Below are 17,786 nucleotides of genomic sequence, written 5' to 3'. Positions count from 1 at the left end.
TTAACAGAATCTGGCTGCATTTCTTTAAACTAACAATTAAATATCATAAAGGGAATGTAAAAAAAAACTTTTCAAAATTGTACCCCCAAAATAAAGTACTTAGGAATATAGCTAACCAAGGAGGTGAAAGTTTAAGACAATAATAAAGGAAAGTGAAGATGATTTAAAGAAATGGAAAGATATTCCATGCACTTTGATTGGAAGTATTCATATTGGTAAAATGCCCACACTACCCAAAGCAATCTATAGATTCAATCTAATCCGTGTTAAATTACATATGACATTTTTCACAGAACTAGAATAAGCCTAAAATTTAATTAGGATTCATAAAAGACCCAGAATTGCCAAAGCCAAGCCTTAGGAAAAAAGAACAAAGCAGGGGGCATAACCCTCCCAGACTTCAGATAATATTACAAAGTTTCAGTGATCAAAACAGCATGCTATTGGCATAGAAACAGCCAGATCAATGCAATAGAACAGAGCACCCAGGAATAAACCCACACAGCGACAGTCAATCTTCAATAAAAGAGAAAAGAATATATGATGGGGGGGAAGTCTCTTCAGCAAGTAATATTGGAAAAGTTGGACAACAACACATAAACTAATGAAGTTAGACACACCCTTTCACCATACACAAAGATAAATGCAAAATGGCTTAAAGATTTAAATATAAGATATGACAGTGTAAAACTAGAAGAGATCACAGGGAAAACATTCTCTGACATAAATCATGCCAATGTTTTCTTGGGTCAGTCTCCTGAGGGAATAGAAATAACAAAAATAAACAAATAGGACCTAATGAAACAAATATTTAAACAGCAAAGGAAAACATAAACAAAAAGACAAACTACAGAATGGGAGAAAATATTTAAAAATTATGTGACTGACAAGGGCAAAATATAAAAACAGCTCATACAACTCAACAACAGAAAAACAAAAATCCAGTTGAAAAATGGACAGAAGACCTAAACAGATATTTCTCCAAATAAGAAATACAAAATGGCCAAAAGTCACAGGCAAAGATGCTCAACATGGCTATCCATTAGAGAAATGTAAATCAAATTTACAATAGTCACCATTAAAAACTCTCCAAATTTTAATAACAAATGCTGGATGAGATGTGAAGAAAAGGGAACCTTCCTAAACTCTGGCTGGGAATATAAACTGGTACAGCCAGTATGGAAAACAGGATGGAGGTTCCTCAGAAAACTAAAAACAGATTACCATATGATCCAACAATCCCATATACCCAGACAAAACTCTCACCCAAAAAGATACACACACGCACCCCTATGTCACATAGCAAAGTCATGGCAGCAATCCAAATCGTCATCCACAGATGCATGGAGAAAAATGTGGTACATATACACAATAGACTACTACTCAGCCATAAACAAGAATGAAATAATGCCATCTGCAACAACATGGATGCAACTAGAGATTATCATACTATGTGAAGCAAGTAAGAGAAAGAAAAATAACACATGGCATCACTTATATCTGGATTCCAAAATATAGAAATGAATCTATCTGTGAAACAGAATCACAGATACAGAACAGACTGGTGGCTGTAAGAGGGACAGGGAAAGGATGGAGTGGGAGGTTGGGGGTAGCAGATGTAGGCTTTAATACTGGGAATGGATAAGCAGCAAGGTTCTACTGTGTGGCACAGAGACCTACGTTCAATATCCTATAATAAATCAGAATGTAAAAGAATAGTAAAAAAAAATAGATATAATTCAGTCACTTTGCTGTGCAGTAGAAATTAACCGAATATTATGAGTCAAATATACTTCAATTAAATTAAGAGAAATATTCTTTCTCTTGAGAAACTGAACAAAAAAACCTATTAGAACTGATAAATGAATTCAGCAAGGTAGCGAGATACAACATCAGTATATAGAAAATGGTTGTATTTCTTTAAAATAAAAATGGAATGTCAGAAAGCAAATGTACTATCTCATTTAGAATAACATTAAAAAAAAAACAACCAAACCCTAGAAATAAACCTAACCAAGGAAGTGAAAGATTTAAACTCTGAGAATTATAGAACTTATAAAGGAAATTGAAGATAACCAGGGAAATGGAAGGTAACCCATGCTCTTGGATTGTAAGAATTAACACAGTTCAAAAGGCCACAATACCAAAAGCAATCGAAGATTTAACATGATCCCTATCAAATCACCCATGATATTCTTCTCAGAAATAGAATAACCCTCACATTTACATGGATCCACAGAAGACCTAGAATTGCCAAAGCAATCCTGAGGAAAAAGAACAAAGTTGAAGGCATATCCCTTTCAGACTTTAGACAACAGTACAAAGCTACAGTCATCAAAACAGCACAGTAGTGGCACAAAATCAGAATTACTGATCAGTGTAACAGAATAGCGAGTTCAGAAATGGCAGATTAATCTTTGACAAAAGTGGAAAGAATACACAATGTAGAAAAGACAGTGTCTTTAGCAAGTAGTGTTTGGAAAGCTGGAAAGCATGTAGATTAGTGATGTTAGAACATACCCGCACACCATACATGAAAATAAACATAAGATTTTTATGAAAATAAAAAAAATAAGAGGAGTTTCATAAAACTTCTCAGAAATAACACAGGGAAAACATTCTCTGACATAAATCTTAGCAATATTTTCTTAAGTAAGCATCCCAAGGCTAAAGAAATAAAAGCAAAATTAATTGTTTCAAGAAGGACATGTGTTCATCTTCTGCCAGAGCAGCAAAATTGCACCTAGCTGTAGAACCACCATTGATAAGACAATGGAACCCACCAAAAAAGATACCTCACATCAAGGACAAAAGAGAAGCCACAATGGAACAGTATGAGGGACACAATTACAATAAAATCAAATGCTATACATGCTACATGGGGGACCACAAACTGGAGAATAATAATATCAAAGAAGTTCTAGGTATGAAGGTTCTAGTCCCCACATCCAGCTTCCTAGCCTGGGGATCTGGCCAAGGGACTGGGAATCTCCAGGGAATCTGACTTTGAAGGCCAGTGGGATTTGATTATAGAAATTCCACAGGATTAGGGGATATAGACTCTTGGAGGGTAAAAACAAAATCTTGTCCACACCAGGACACAGAGAAAAGGAGACCCAAAAGGAGACTGAGCCAGACCTTACTATGAGTGTTTGAGGGTCTCCTACAGAGGCATGGGACAGCAGTGGTGCACTATGGGGACAGGGGCACTGGCAACAGCAGTCCTGGGAGATTCGTGAGTTCTCCAGGAGGTCGCCAATAGCCCTACAATAGTCTGTAGACTCTAGGACTGGGTTACCTCATGCCAAACAACTAACAGGAAGGGAGCACAGCCCCACCCCTCAGCAGATGACTGGATTAAAGTTTTACTGAGTACAGCCCTGCCCACCAGAGCAAGACCCAGTTTTCCCCACAGCCAGTCTCTCCCATCAAAAAGCTTACATAAGCTTCTTATCCTCTTTCACCAAAGGGAAAACAGAAGAAATAAGAACTACAATCCCAGCAGGCCAGAACTAATACCACAATCACAGAAAGCTAACCAAAATGAAAAGACATAGAATTGTGTTCCAGATGAAGAACAAGATACTTCACTCACTTCAGTCTCTCAGTCGTGTCTGACGCTTTGTGACCCTATGAATTGCAGCACGCCAGGCCTCCCTGTCTATCACCATCTCCTGGAGTTTACTCAGACTCATGTCCAGCGAATCAGTGATGCCATCCAGCCATCCCATCCTCGGTCGTCCCCTCCTCCTACTGCCCCCAATCCCTCCCAGCATCAGAGTCTTTTCCAATGAGTCAACTCTTCTCATGAGGTGGCCAAAGTACTGGAGTTTCAGCTTCAGCATCATTCCTTCGAAAAAAATCCCGGGGTTGATCTCCTTCAGAATGGACTGGTTGGATCTCCTTGCAGTCCAAGTGACTCTCAAGAGTCTTCTCCAACACCACAGTTCAAATGCATCAATTCTTTGGCACTCAGCTTTCTTCACAGTCCAACTCTCACATCCATACATGACCACAGGAAAAACCATAGCCTTGACTAGACGGACCTTAGTCGGCAAAGTAATGTCTCTGCTTTTGAATATGCTATCTAGGATGGTTATAACTTTTCCTCCAAGGAGTAAGCGTCTTTTGATTTCATGGCTGCAGTCACCATCTGCGGTGATTTTGGAGCCCCCCAAAATAAAGTCTGACACTGTTTCCACTGTTTCCCTGTCTACTTCCCATGAAGTGATGGGACCGGATGCCATGATCTTCGTTTTCTGAATGTTGAGCTCTAAGCCAACTTTTTCACTCTCCTCTTTCACTTTCATCAAGAGGCTTTTTAGCTCCTCTTCACTTTCTGCCATAAGGGTGGTGTCATCTGCATATCTGAGGTGACTGATATTTCTCCTGGCAATCTTGATTCCAGCTTGTGTTTCTTCCAGTCCAGCATTTCTCATGATGTACTCTGCATATAAGTTAACTAAGCAGGGTGACAATATACAGCCTTGACGTACACCTTTTCCTATTTGGAACCAGTCTGTTGTTCCATGTCCAGTTCTAACTGTTGCTTCCTGACCTGCATACAGATTTCTCAAGAGCCAGGTCAGGTGGTCTGGTCTTCCCATCTCTTTCAGAATTTTCCACAGTTTATTGTGATCCACACAGTCAAAGGCTTTGGCATAGTCAGTAAAGCAGAAATAGATGTTTTTCTGGAACTCTCTTGCTTTTTCCATGACCCAGCAGATGTTGGCAATTTGATCTCTGGTTCCTCTGGCTTTTCTAAAACCAGCTTGAACATCTGGAAGTTCACGGTTCACGTATTGCTGAAGCCGGGCTTGGAGAATTTTGAGCATTACTTTACTAGCATCTGAGATGAGTGCAATTGTGCGGTAGTTTGAGCATTCTTTGGCATTGCCTTTCTTTGGGATTGGAATGAAAACTGACCTTTTCCAGTCCTGTGGCCACAGTGGAGTTTTCCAAATTTGTTGGCATATTGAGTGCAGCACTTTCACAGCATTATCTTTCAGGATTTGAAATAGCTCAACTGGAATTCCATCACCTCCACTAGCTTTGTTCGTAGTGATGCTTTCTAAGGTCCACTTGACTTCACATTCCAGGATGTCTGGCTCTAGATGAGTGATCACATCATCATGATTATCTGGGTCGTGAAGATCTTTTTTGTCCAGTTCTTCTGTGTATTCTTGCCACCTTTTCTTAATATCTTCTGCTTCTGTTAGGTCCAGACCATTTCTGTCCTTTATCGAGCTCATCTTTGCATGAAATGTTCCCTTGGTATGTCTAATTTTCTTGAAGAGATCTCTAGTCTTTCCCATTCTGTTGTTTTCCTCGATTTCTTTGCACTGATCGCTGAAGAAGGCTTTTTTATCTCTTCTTGCTATTCTTTGGAACTCTGCATTCAGATGCTTATATCTTTCCTTTTCTCCTTTGCTTTTTGTCTCTCTCCTTTTCACAGCTATTTGTAAGGCCTCCCCAGAGAGCCATTTTGCTTTTTTGCATTTCTTTTCCATGGGGATGGTCTTGATCCCTGTCTCCTGTACAATGTCATGAACCTCATTCCATAGTTCATCAGGCACTCTATCTATCAGATCTAGGCCCTTAAATCTATTTCTCACTTCCATTGTATAATCATAAGGGATTTGATTTAGGTCATACCTGAATGGTCTTGTGGTTTTCCCTACTTTCTTCAATTAAGTCTGAATTTGGTAATAAGGAGTTCATGATCTGAGCCACAGTCAGCTCCTGGTCTTGTTTTTGTTGACTGTATAAAGCTTCTCCATCTTTGGCTGCAGAGAATATAATCAATCTGATTTCGGTGTTGACCATCTGGTGATGTCCATGTGTAGAATTTCTCTTGTGTTGTTGGAAGACGGTGTTTGCTATGACCAGTGCGTTTTCTTGGCAAAACTCTATTAGTCAAGGCAAACCATTCAATATCACAGTTATCCAAGTCTATGCCCCAACCAGTAATGCTGAAGAAGCTGAAGTTGAACGGTTTTATGAAGACCTACAAGACCTTTTAGAACTAACACCCAAAAAAGATGTCCTTTTCATTATAGGGGACTGGAATGCAAAAGTAGGAAGTCAAGAAACACCTGGTAACAGGCAAATTTGGCCTTGGAATGCAGAATGAAGCAGGGCAAAGACTAATAGAGTTTTGCCAAGAAAGGAACAAGATAAGTTCCCAGAAAAAGAACTAAATGAAGAGATAAGCAACTACCTAGAAGAATTGAGAATAATTATAGTGAAGATAATCTAGGATCTCAGAAAAAAGAATGGAAAAGATGCAACAAAGAGTCAGACATGAATGAGCAACTTCACTTTCACTTTTCACTTTCCTGCATTGGAGAAGGAAATGGCAACCCACTCCAGTGTTCTTGCCTGGAGAATCCCAGGGATGGGGGAGCCTGGTGGGCTGTCGTCTATGGGGTCGCACAGAGTCGGACACGACTGAAGCAACTTAGCAGCAGCAGTAGAAGAACTAAAGAACCAACAGAGATGAACAATACACTAGAAGGAATGAATAACTGAGGCAGAAGAATGGATAAATGACCTGGAGGACAGAATGATGGAAATCAATGCCATAAAACAGAACATAGAAAAAATAATGAAAAAAAATTAATACAGCCTAAGAGACGTCTGGAACAACATTAAATACGATCAATATTCACATTATAGGGGTCCCAGAAAGAGAAAGAAGGAGAGAAAGAGAAAAAAAAGAGAGTGAGAGAAAGAGAAAGGACCTGAGAAAATATTTGAAGAAATAATAGCTGAAAACTTCCCCACCATGAGAAAGGAAATAGTCAACCCAGTCCAGGAAGCACAGAGAGTCCCTGGCAGGATAAACCCAAGGAGGAACACACCAAGATACACAGTAATCAAACTAATAAAAATTAAAGACAAAGATAAAATATTAACAGTAATAAGGGAAAAAAGACAAATAACATACAAGGGAAAACCCATAAGGTTTCAGTTGATTTCTCAACAGAAATTCTACAGGCCAAAAAGGAATGGCAAGTGATGAAAAGGAAGAACCCATAAACAAGAATACTCTACCCAGAAATCCCCTCCTTCAGATTTGATGAAGAAATCAAAAGCTTTCCAGACAAGCCAAAGGTCAGAGAATTCGGCACCAAACCAGTTTTACAACAAATGCTAAATGAACTTCTTTAGGCAGGAAACACAGAGGAAAAAAAAAGCTACAAAAAATAAACACAACTAAGAAAATGGTAATAGGAGCATGCTGCTGCTGCTGCTAAGTCGCTTCAGTTGTGTCCGACTCTGTGCGACCCCATAGACAACAGCCCACCAGGCTCCCCCATCCCTGGGATTTTCTGGGCAGGAACACTGGAGTGGGTTGCCATTTCCTTCTCCAGTGCATGAGAAAGTGAAGTCACTCAGTCGTGTCTGACTCTTAGCGACCCCATGGACTATAGCCCACTAGGCTCCTCCATACATATCAATAATTATCTTAAATGTAAATAGAATAAATGCACCAACCAAGAGACATAGATTGGCTGGGTGGATATAAAAACAAGAACAATATACATGTTGTCTGCAAGAGACCCACCTCACACCTACAGACAGTTACTGACTGAAAGTAGGGGGATGGGAGAAGGTATTTCAAACATTTGGAAATCATAATAAAGCTGGAGTAGCAATACTCCTATCAGACAAAATAGACTTTAAAACAAAGCTGTTATAAGAGACAAAGAAAGACAATAGATAATGACCAAGTGTTCAATCTAAGATGATATAACAATTATAAATACATACACACATAGGAACACCTCAGTATGTAAGTGGAAACTAATAAAGGGAGAAATTGACAGTAACACAATAATAGTAGGGGACTTTTATACCCCACTTTCATTAATGGACAGATCAACCAGACAGAAAATCAATAAGGAAACGCAGGCCTTAAATGATACTTTAGACAAAATGGCCTTAATTGATATTTATAGAGCATTCCATCCAGAAGCAGACTACATATTTTTCTCAGGTGCACATGGAACATTCTCCAGGATTGACCACATGCTGGTTCACAAGGTGAGCCCTGATAAATTTGAAATCAAAACCATATCAAGCATCTTTTCTCACAACGGCATGAGATTAGAAATAAACTACAAGAAAAAACACCTCTAAGAAACACAAACATGTAGCACCTAAACAATATGACACTAAACAACCACTGAATCACTGAAGAAATAAAAGAATGCCTAGAGACAAAGGAAAATGAAAGCAATGGTCCAAAATTTATGGGACGCAGCAAAAACAGTTCTAAAAGGGAAGTTTATAACAATACAGTCTTACCTGAAGAAACAAGAAAAATCTCCAATAAACAACCTAACCTTACACCTAAAACAACCAGAAAAAGAACAGCAAACCAAACCTAAACTTAGTAGAAGGAAGGAAACCATAAGGATCAGAGCAGAAATAAAGGAAATAGTGACAAAGAAAACAATCACAAAGATCAATGAAACTAAAAGTTGGTTCTTTGAAAACATAAAACTGATAAATCTTTGGCCAGACTCATCAAGAAAAAAGAGAGAGGACTCAGTAAAATTGAGAATGAAAAAGAAGTTACAACTGACCACAGAAATACCAAGGGTCATAAGAGACTACAATGAACGACTGCAGGCCAGTAAAACGGACAACCTGGAAGAAATGGACAAATTCTCAGAAAGGTACAGTTTCCCTAGACAGAAACCAAGAAGAAAGAGAAAATATCAACAGACTAATCACAAGCACTGAAATTGAAATCATGATTAAAAACCTTCCCACAAACAAACGTCCAGGACCTGATGGCTTCACAGGCAAATTTTATCAAACATTTAGTGAAGAGTTAACACATATCCTTCTGAAACTGTTCCAAAAAGTTGCAGAGGGAGGAAAACTTCCCAGCTCATTTTATGAGGTCACCATCTCCCTGATACCAAAACCAGACAAAGAAAATAGATAAAAAGCAAAATTATAGGCCAATATCACCGATGAACATAGATGTAAAAATTCAACAAAATGCTAGCAATTTGTATCCAACAATAAAAAGATCATATACTATAATCAAGTGGGATTCATCCCAGAGATGCAAGGATTTTTCAACATCTGCAAATCAATCAATGTGATATACCATATCAACAAATTGAAGAATAAAAACCATACCATTTCAATAGATGCAGAAAAAGGTTTTGAAAAAACTCTGCACCCATTTATGATCAAAACTTTCCAGAAAGTGGGCGTAGAGGGTACATAGCTCAACATAATAAAGGCTGATATATGACAAACATATAGCTATCACCATATGCAGTGGTGAAAAGCTGAAAGTGTTTCCTCTAAGATAAGGAACAAGACAAGAATGTCCACTCTCACCACTTTTATTCAACATAGTTTTGGAAGTCCTAGCTATAGGTATCAGAGAAGAAAAAGGAAAAGGAATCCAAATTAGGAAAGAAAAAGTTAAACTGTCACTGTTTGCAGTTGACATGATACTATACATAAAAATCCTAAAGCTACCAGAAAACTACTAGAACTCAATGAAGTTGGTAAAGTTGCAGGTTACAAAATTAATACACAGAAACCTGTTGCATTTCTATATACAAACCACAAAGGATCAGAAAAAGAAATTCAAGAAGCAATTCCATTTACCATTGCATCATAAAGAATAAAAAACATAGGAATAAACCTATCCAAGACAAAATTAAAAAATGCTGGTGAAAGAAACTGAAGACATAAACAGATGAAAAGTTTTTGTACTGGACAAATCAGTACTGTCAAAATGACTATACTACCCAAGGCAATCCAGACTCAATGTAATCCCTATCAAATTACCAATGGCATTTTTCACAGAACTAGAACAAAAAACCTCCAAACTTGTATGGAGACACAAAAATCCTGAATAGCCAAAGCAATCTTGAAAAAAGGAGCTGGAAGAATCAGGTTCCCTGACTTCAGACTAAACTACAAAATGACAGTCATCAAAACAGTATGGTACTGGCCCCAAAACAGAAATAGAGATAAATGAAACAGGACAGAAAATTGAGAAATAAGCATATACACCTATAGTCAATTAATCTATGACAAAGAGAGGCAAGGTTACACAAAGTTGGAAAGACAACCTCTTTAACGAATGGTGCTGGGAAAACTGAACGGCTACGTGTAAAAAAAAGAAATTAGATCGTTCTTTAACTCCATACACAAAAAGGCTCAAAATGGATTAAAGACCTAAATGTGAGACTGAGCACTATAAAACTCTTAGAGGAAAACATAGGTCGAACACTCTCTAATATAAATCATAGCAATAGATCTTTTTTGGATCCATCACCCAGAATAATGGAAATAAAAGCAAAAATAAACAAATAGGAGCTACTTAAACTCAAAAGCTTTTGCACAGCAAAGGAAACAATAAACAAAATGAAAAGACAACCACAGATTGGGAGAAAATATTTGCAAATGATGTGACTGATAAGGGATTAGTCTCCAAAATTTACAAACAGCTTAGTAAAATCAAAACAAACAATCTGTTCTTTTTTGTTTAGAAGACTTGAACAGACATTTCTCTAAAGAGTACATACAGATGGCCAATAGGCACATGAAAAGATGTGCAACACTGTTAGTTATTAGAGAAATGCAAGTCAAAACTATACTGAGGTATCACTTCACACCGGTCAGAATGGCTACCATCAAGCATCAAGAAATCACAAAGCACAAATGCTGGAGAGAACATGGAGAAGGGAACTCTCTGCACTTTTGGTGGGAATGTAAATTGGTACAGGCGCTATGGAGATCAGTATGCTGCTGCCGCTGCTAAGTCACTTTAGAAGTGTCCAACTCTGTGTGACCCCACTGATGGCAGCCCACCAGGCGGCTCTGTCCCTGCGATTCTCCAGGCAAGAATACTGGAGTGGGTTGCCATTTCTTTCTCCAACACATGCATGAATGCTAAGTCACTTCAGTTGTGTTTGACTCTGTGTGACCCCCACGGACAGCACCTTACCAAGTTCCTCTGTCCACAGGATTCTCTAGGCAAGAATACTGGAGTGGGTTGCCATTTCCTTCTCTAGGAGAAATCAAGCTACCATATGACCCTGTAATCCCACTCCTGGGCATATATCCAGAGAAAGACATGGTCCCCAAAGATACATGCACTCCCATGTTCACTGCAGGACTGTTTATAATAGCCAAGACATGGACGCAACCTAAATGTCCACTGACAGAGGAATGACTAAATAAGATGTGGTACATATATATAATGGAATATTACTCAGCCATTAAAAAGAATGAAATAAGACACTTTGCAGCAACATGTATGGACCTAGAGAGTGTCATACCGGGTGCAGTCAGACACAGGATAAATATCATATGACATCCTTATATGGGGAATCTAAAAAGAAATGACAGAAATGAAGTTATTTACAAAACAGAAGAGAGTCACAGAAAACAAACTTATGGTTGCCAGGGGAAAGGGTTAGTTAGGGACTCTGGAAGGTCAAGTACATACTGCTATATTTGCTATATTTAAAATGGATAACCAACAAAGATCTATTGTATAGCACATGGAATTCTGCTCAATGTTATGTGGCAGTCTGGAGGGGAGGGGAGTTTCGGGGAGAATGGATATATGTATATTTATTCACTGTTCACCTGAAAGCATAATACTGTTAATTAGCTACACCCTAATAGAAAAGGTTTTTGGTGTTGAAAAGACATAAAAATAAAAAAGCAAAATAAAACAGATGGGATTTAATCAAATTTGTACAAGCTTTAGAACAGCAAAGGAATCCATAAACAAAATGAAAGAGAACATACTGACAGAGAGAAAAGATGTGCAAATGGTATGACTGACAAGGGCTTGATTTCCAAAATATATGAACATCTCATACAACTCAATAACAAAAAAACAAACCAATTGAAAAATGGGTAGAAGATATGAGTCATTTCTCCAAAGACAGACAAATGGTCAACAGGCAATGTCACTAACTCTTAGAGAAATGTAAATCAAAATTACAGTGAGGTATCACCTCATACTGGTCAGAATGGCCATCAGCAGTAAGTCTACAAACAATAAATGTTGGAGAGTATGTGGAGAAAAGGGAACCCTTCTACACAGCTAGTGGAAATGTAAACTGATGCAGCCACTATAGGAAAAAATATGGAGGTACCTTAAAAAACTGAAAATAGAACAACCACATGATCCAATAATCCTACTCCTGGTTATATATCCAATTAGCAATAATCATACCTTGGATAAACCTCAGTGGCTACAACAGTGCCACTGCCCAAAGCTTGGGTACATATCCAGAAAGACATAAACTCTAATTCAAAAAGATACATATCCAACAATGTTCACAGCACTACTATACACAAAAACCAAGGCACAGAAACAATCATAAAGAGGAATGAAATACTGCCATGTGAAGCAACATCAGTTCAGTTCAGTCGCTCAGTCGTGTCTGACTTTTTGCGACCTCATGAATTGCAGCACGCCAGGCCTCCCTGTCCATCACCAACTTCCGGAGTTCACTCAGACTCACGTCCATCGAGTCAGTGATGCCATCCCAGCCAACTCATCCTCTGTCATCCCCTTCTCCTCCTGCCCCCAATCCCTCCCAGCATCAGAGTCTTTTCCAATGAGTCAACTCTTCACATGAGGTGGCCAAAGTACTGGAGTTTCAGCTTTAGCATCATTCCTTCCAAAGAAATCCCAGGGCTGATCTCCTTCAGAATGGACTGGTTGGATCTCCTTGCAGTCCAAGGGACTCTCAAGAGTCTTCTCCAACACCACAGTTCAAAAGCATCAATTCTTCGGTGCTCAGCTTTCTTCACAGTCCAACTCTCACATCCGTACATGATCACAGGAAAAGCTACAGCCTTGACTAGACAGACCTTAGTTGGCAAAGTAATGTCTCTGCTTTTGAATATACTATCTAGGTTGGTCGTAACTTTTCTTCCAAGGAGTAAGCATCTTTTAATTTCATGGCTGCAGTCACCATCTGCAGTGATTTTGGAGCCGAAAAAAATAAAGTCTGACACTGTTTCCACTGTTTCCCCATCTATTGCCCATGAAGTGATGGGACTGGATGCCATAATCTTTGTTTTCTGAATGTTGAGCTTTAAGCCAACTTTTTCACTCTCCACTTTCACTTTCATCAAGAGGCTTTTTAGTTCCTCTTCACTTTCTGCCATAAGGGTGGTGTCATCTGCATATCTGAGGTTATTGATATTTCTCCTGGCAATCTTGATTCCAGCTTCTGTTTCTTCCAGTCCAGTGTTTCTCATGATGTACTCTGCATATAAGTTAAATAAGCAGGGTGACAATATACAGCCTTGACGTACTCCTTTTCCTATTTGGCACCAGTCTGTTGTTCCATGTCCAGTTCTAACTGTACCATAGATGGATCTAAAGAATACTTAGTTAAGTGAGTCAGAGAAAGACTAATATAAGATAATAACTGTCAGTGGAATCTAAAAAATAATAGACATGAATCTATACATACAAAACAGAAACAGATTCATGTAACAAAGTTATTAAAAGGGAACATTATTGGGAGTGATAAACTAGGAGTATGGGATTAATAGACACAAAACACTACACATAAAATAGATAAGCAACAAGGATTTACTATTTAGCAGAAGGACTCTGCTCAATATTCTGAAATATTCTTTGCTCAATATTCGGATTCAACTAACACCTGAAACTAACAATATTTTAAATCAACACAGTTTAAAATAAAAAAAAGTTAAAAAAAATTGTATCACGCTGTGTACTGCCACTCCATGCAAATGGAATTTAAAGAGAGCCAAAGAATTCTAAGGAAAACAAAAACAGTTCTAAGAGGGACATTTATAGCAATACAATCTTACCCCTGGAAATAATAAAAATCTCAAATTCACTGCTAAGTGACAAAATAGTTTAAAATAAAGTCTATTACAAAAGACAAAGAAAGATGGTACATAATGATAAAGGGATCAATCCAAGAAGGTATATCATAAATATATGTCCTGAATATAGGACCACCTCAATATACAAGGCAAATATCAATAGCCATAAAAGAAGACATCAACAGTAATACAATAGTGGGGGACTTTAACAGCCCACTTTCATCAATGGAAAGATCATCCAGACAGAAAATCAACAGGGAAACACAGGCCTTACAAGACATATTATTCCTGATGGCCTTAACTGATACTTATAGAGCATTCCATTCAAAAGCAGCAAATATACATGCCTCTCAAGGGCACATACAATGCTCTCCAGGATTGATATCTTGGACCAAAAAGCAAGACTCAGTAAATTTACGAAACTTGAAACCGTATCAAGTATCTTTTCCAACCACAATGCTATGAGGTCAGAAATCAAGTACAGGAAAAACTATAAAAAAGAAACACATGGAGGCTAAACAGTATGCTATTAAATAACTAATGGATCACTGAAGAAATCAAAGAAGCAATAAAAAAATGCCTAGAGATAAATAAAAACAAAAATGGTGATCCAAAACCTATGGGATGCAGCGAAAGTAGTCCTAAGAGGGAAGTTTATAGCAATACAATCTTCCAGAAACAAGAAAGTCTTAAATTCACAACCTAGCCTTATACTTAAATCAACTAAAGAAGAAAAAATAAAACCTGAAGAAAGGAGAAGAAAAGAAATCATAAAGATCAGAGCAGAAATAAATGAAATAGAGACGAAGAAAACAGCAAAGATCAATGAAACTAAAGCCTGGTTCTTTGAAAAGTTAACTAAATTGATAAATCTTTAGCCAGACTCATCAAGAAAAAAGGGGAAATGGCTCAAATCAATAATAACAGAAATGAAAAAGAACAAGTTACAACAGACACCATAAAAATACAAAGGATCATAAAAGACTACTACGAGCAAATATATACCAATAAAACAGACATTCTAGAAGAAATGAAAACCACTTAGGTATAATTTTCCAAAATTGAGCAGGAAGAAACACAAAATATAAACAAACTGTTCACAAATATTGAAACTGTGATTAAAAACCTCCCAACAAACAAAGGTCCAGGACCCGAAGGCTTCACAGGCTCATTCTATCAAACATTTAGAGAAGAGTTAACACCCACTCTTTTGAAATTATTCCCAAAAATTGCAGAGGAAGGAACATTCCCAAACTCATTCTATGAGCCCTGATACCAAAATCAGATGATATCACAAAAAAAGAAAATTACAGGTCAATATCACTGATGAATAAAGACACAAAAATCCTCAACATAATACCAGCTATCTGAATTTTATAATATATTAAAAGGATCATACATCATGATCAAGTGGTATTTATTTCAACGATACAAGATTTTGTCATTTTCTACAAATCAATCAGTGTGATATATCACATTAACAAATTGAAGAATAAAAATATATGATCATCTCAATAGACGCAGAAAAGCTTTTGTAGAAAACTTAAAGACCCATTTATGGAAAAAAAAACACACACACAAAAAGCAAAACTCTAGAAAGTAGGCACAGAGGGAACCTACCTCAGCATATAGGAAATATATGACAAACCCCCAGCTAACATCATACCCAACAGTAAAAAGCTGAAAACATTTTCTCTAAGATCAGAAACATCAATGATGTGTACTCTCACCACTATAATTCAACACAGTTTATGAAGTCCTACTACAGCAATCAGAGAAGAAAAAAAATTAACAGGGATCTCAATTGGAAATAAGAAGCAAAATTATCACTGATTGCAGATGACATGATACACAGAAAATCTTAAAAATGCTATTGGAAAACTACTAGAGCTCACCAATGAGTTCAGTATTAAAGTTTCAGGGTACAAAATGAATACACTGAAACCTGTTGCCTTTCTATACGCTAACAATGAAAGACTGGAAAGAGAAATTAAGTAAACAATCCAATTTAACATCAGTATTTAAAAACAGTATGGGACTGACATAGTAATAGAAATATAGGTCAATGGAACAGGACAGAATGTCCAGAGATAAACCCACACACTTATGTTCACCTAATTATGACAAGGGCTTCCCCCATGATGCACTGGTAAAGAATACAGCTGTCAATGCAGGAGATGCAAGAGACATGGGTTTGATCCCTGGGTCCGAATATGGCCTGGAATAGCCAATGGCAACCCACTCCAGCAATCTTGCCTTAAAAATTACATGGACAGAGGAGTCTGGCAGGCTACATTCCATGGGGTTGCAAAGAGTTGGACATGACTAAGCACACATACACACACTCTATGATAAAGGAGGCAAGAATATACAATGGAGAAAAGACAGTGGTTCCCAGAAAACTGGACAGCTACATGTAGAAGAATGAAATTAGAATACTCCATGACACCACACAGAAAAATAAGCTCAAAATGGATTAAAGACTAAATATGAGGCCAGATACTATAAAACTCTTAAGGGAAAACACAGGCAGAACACTCTGACACAAATCACAGCAAGATCTTTTTTAACCCACCTCGTAATGAAAACGAAAAGAAAATAAACAAATGGAACCTAATGAAACTCAGAAGCTTTTGCAGAGCAAAGGAAAAACCATAAACAAAATGAAAAGACAATCTACAGAATGGGAGAAAATATTTGAAAATGATGAGACCTACAAGGGCTTAATTTCCAAAATATAACAACTCGTACAACTCAGTAACACAAAATCAACAACCCAATTGAAAAAGGGACATAACACCTAAATAGATATTTCTCCAGAGAAGAAATACAGACATCTAGTAAGCACATGAAAAGATACTTAACATTGCTAGTTACTACAGAAGTGCAGATTAAAACTACAACGAGGTACCACTTCACAGCAATCAAAATAGCCACCACTAAAAACTCCATATAAATAACAAATGCAGGAGGAGATGTGGAGAAAAGGGGACCTTTCTACTCTATTGCTGGGAATATAAGTTGGTAGAGCCACTATGGAAAACAGAATGGAAGTTCCTCAAAAAACTAAAAATAGAATTACCATGTGATCCAGCAAAATGCAAATTCAAAAAGATACTTGCATGTTTATGTTCACAGCAGCATTACTTACAATAGCCTAGTCATGGAAACAACCTAAATACCTTCCACAGATGAGCAAATAAAAATGTGGTAGTTCCAGTTTAAGATGGCAGAATAGAAGGATGGGTGCTCATCTTCTCCTGTGAGAACACCAAAATCGCAACTAGCTGTTGAACAACCATTGAAAGGAGGATACTGGAACCCATCAAAAGATATCCCACATCCAAGACAAAGAAGAAGCTGCAGAGAGACAGTAGGAGGAGCACAATCACAATAAAATAAAGCCCCATGACCACCAGGTGGGTGATCCACAAACTGGAGAATAATACCAAAGAAGTTCTCCCACTGTTGTACAGGTTCTGAACCCCACCTCAGGGTTCCCAGCCTGGGGATCTGAAAAATGGACTGGGAATCTCCAGGGGATCTGACCTTGAAGGCCAGTGGGATTTGATTACAGGACTTCCACAGGACTGGGGGAAACAAGGACTCGAGTCTTGCAGGGCACAAACAAAATCTTGCCTGCACCAGGACCCATAGGAAAGGAGCAGTGACTCCACAGGATACTGACCAAAACCCCTGCTAGTGTTGGAGGGTCTCCTGTGGAGGTGTGGGTTGGCAGGGGCTCATCACTAGGACTGGAGCACTGGCAGTAGTAGTCATGAAAGGTCCCCCTTGGTGTAAGCCCTCCTGGGGGTCACCATTAACCCTACTACAGAGCCCTTCACAGATCACTGCCTTGTTGTGGCAAAGGGGCTTGTGTAACTCAATGAAGCTATGAGCCATGCCAT

General features: G+C 38.1%; 1 protein-coding gene and 1 non-coding gene across 2 annotated transcripts in view; both read right to left on the bottom strand.

Moving 5' to 3' along the window:
• The window catches only part of NUDT6 (nudix hydrolase 6), a 57,466-nt gene that overhangs the window by 21,917 nt on the left and 17,763 nt on the right, over positions 1-17,786 (bottom strand). The gene's annotated exons all lie outside the window — the stretch shown is intronic.
• LOC138094192 (U4 spliceosomal RNA) lies at positions 12,147-12,283 on the bottom strand. Its single transcript, XR_011146222.1, has one exon. It is a non-coding gene; the product is annotated as a U4 spliceosomal RNA (small nuclear RNA).

Source organism: Capricornis sumatraensis, chromosome 17, assembly GCF_032405125.1.
Source record: "Capricornis sumatraensis isolate serow.1 chromosome 17, serow.2, whole genome shotgun sequence".
Lineage (NCBI taxonomy): Eukaryota > Metazoa > Chordata > Mammalia > Artiodactyla > Bovidae > Capricornis > Capricornis sumatraensis.
This window is presented reverse-complemented; position numbering and strand designations above follow the sequence as displayed.